This window comes from Cyprinodon variegatus, unplaced genomic scaffold, assembly GCF_000732505.1.
Source record: "Cyprinodon variegatus isolate N-32 unplaced genomic scaffold, C_variegatus-1.0 Scaffold55, whole genome shotgun sequence".
Classification (NCBI taxonomy): Eukaryota; Metazoa; Chordata; class Actinopteri; order Cyprinodontiformes; family Cyprinodontidae; genus Cyprinodon; species Cyprinodon variegatus.
Genome location: NW_015150508.1, coordinates 171,044 through 173,876, shown reverse-complemented (window position 1 = coordinate 173,876; position 2,833 = coordinate 171,044).

Here is a 2,833-nt window from a genome sequence, read left to right as displayed (position 1 = left end):
TGAAAAGGCTTTCTCTTGTCAAATTCATGATCTGTAATAGACTTTTAAACCCTCACACGACATATGCAGTTGTTACAATTTAGCCATCTTTGATTTGTGATTACTGGCTACAAATTAAGTTAAAATTTATTTATGAAATAAAATAAATCAAATAAAAGGAAAAAGGAAAAATAGACCTTAATGGTCAACTGTAGATGGCTTCTTACATAGATATCATTGGCATAAAGGGCTTCAGAGATTCAAGTGCCACTTGAAACACTATAGAGAAACAGCAAAACATCTGACCTTTTAAGAAGAGTAAAAAGATTGAAAACATTATAAAAAGTTTAAAAGAAAACATCTGAGCTCTAAACCAATATAGGCTATGCAGAAAACATGTAGAAGAAGATTTATTGTTTAATGAATATAAAATTTAACTTTTTCGCTTAAATATAAAATGCAATGTATAGTGGGAAGTTTTTTTAGAGGAGTGGTGTCCTAGTGGTTTGGGCATAAAGCTTGGAATCTTAAATCTTTGCCACTCTGGGTCCCTAAGCAAAGACCCTTAACCCCTCACTGCTCCCTGGGCACCGCAAAATTGCAGCCCACAGCTCCCCAAGGGGATGGGTTAAATGCAGAGAGTTAATTTCGTTGCTCTTTACTTGACAGTGTAATTACAATAAAAGAAAACCTGAAAAAAAAGTTATTCAAGATTTAATTCAAGAATGCCACCCCAGATCATTCTGGGAAGTCTGTTTACTTTACTAATTTACTCAGAACAAGATGACGGAGTACCTCACCCTATCCCTAAGGCTGAGAATATTGTCACACACTTTATGCAAGATCTGATATCCTGTCCCTTAACATAAAAATGATCAATGACAAGCAAGAGCCCTGGCATATGACCACGCTGGGAAAAAGGTAAACTTGGGGCAAAAAACAAATACAGCTTTTGTTTGGGGTATGCAAACAGTATTAAGCGTAAGAGGTACCCAGACATAACACACTTGGACAGCAGTACCCACTAGTTTTTTTAGTAGGACACACATTTTCATTGGTCTGATTCCAAGCTTCAACAATACTGTAATCAGAGTCTCTTCTCTAACACCTTAAAAATTTGGATGAGACATTTGGAATTTGGAATTAAAATTGATTTATGGAACACTCTTTGCAGGGGCAGGCATGAAAAAAAATACTTTGTTGTTCTGTCACACAATAAGCGGTCTTTAAGAAGAAAATGGAAAGGCAATTTGGATGATGTGTTCCTATTTGTAGGTGTGATTAAAAAAAATTCACCTTTCGAATTGAAATAAGGAGATATATGCAAAAAAAAACTTAATGTACAAATTTGACATCTTAAAATTGATATTGAAAACTTTCACTGGGATATTTTTGAAAANATGCAAAAAAAAACTTAATGTACAAATTTGACATCTTAAAATTGATATTGAAAACTTTCACTGGGATATTTTTGAAAAATATATTTTAGATATCAAACTCTTATTTGGTCTAATTAGGTTTAAAAAAAGCAATCTAGGGGAAAAAATAAAACAGCTTGGATGATGCATTGGTAATTCTATGCATGAGCTAAAAACACTGGTGTGAGTTCAAAATGAAAAAGCATTTCTTTAAAACATTTCATTTTGAAATTTAACATTTCAAAATTATTCTTTTGCTGAGACATTTTTAAGAATTAAAATGAAAGATGTTAAACAATTAAATTAGAAAATGGGGAGATACTTGCTTCCACTCTTCATAGCAGCTGATCAATGCTGGTCTGATTGAGAGCATTTGGGGAGACAATCGTGAAGCATTGTTATAAAGTTTTCAAAGGTTATCTGTAATAGATCTAACGTTGACTTTAGCACATATTAGAGCATGAGTGTCATTTATAGTTTTGCATTTGGAGTTTTTTAATCAAGTATTTTAAACATATGTAGTTGAGACCCTGTAGAAATGCATTTAAAAAGCTTTAGCTGATTAAAAATGGTGTAGGCAAAAGTACTTATATTGGTACAGATATTATTCAGAATCAAAATCAGAATAAAGTTTATTGCCAAGTAGGTTTGCACTTACAAGGAATTTGACTTGGTGTTGATGGTGCAGACAAATTACATATATGTACAGAATACAGAATCTATAGCTATATACTAAATACAATATAAAATACAATAAACTATATACAATACAGCCATGTGAAAAAACTATTAAAATTATTAATTATTTTTTTATTTTTAAATATTTGGGTGTTGCAACAGCTATAGATATTTAATATATCTAATAACAGATGGAGACATCAGAAATATTTCAGTATTGAATTGAGGTTTTTTGGACTAACAGAAAATGTGCAATATACATTAAAGCAAAACTTAATATGCATTAAGACAGAAATTATCCCCAAGTTGACTTACAATAAATTTTAATATAAATGTTAATTGGTAGTAGAAAAACTGTTGCACTCCTCACTCCTTCACCAAATAATCAACCATAGCAGCTGCTTCTGCTTGTTAATCACAGCAGGAAGCGGACTGACAAGGAGAAGGGTCAAATAAAATAAATAAATAACAATACATCTTTCACACAACTTTAGATCTGTAGCTTTAATAATTTAGCAAAAAAGAAATTAATCTAATTCTTCACAGCGCATCAGGTTCAATGTGGTAATTTCACAGTACGCCTACAGAGGTTTGAAAACTGATTCATTCTCGCCCTCAGATATACATCTACGCTAAAATATCAAGGGGAAAGTCATAGTTAGTATAGACCCAGCTCCCAACACAACTCTGAGAATAGATTAAAGGTACACTATGCAACCGGTGTTGATTTTCCAGTGAGGCTCCCTCCAGAGGGCGAA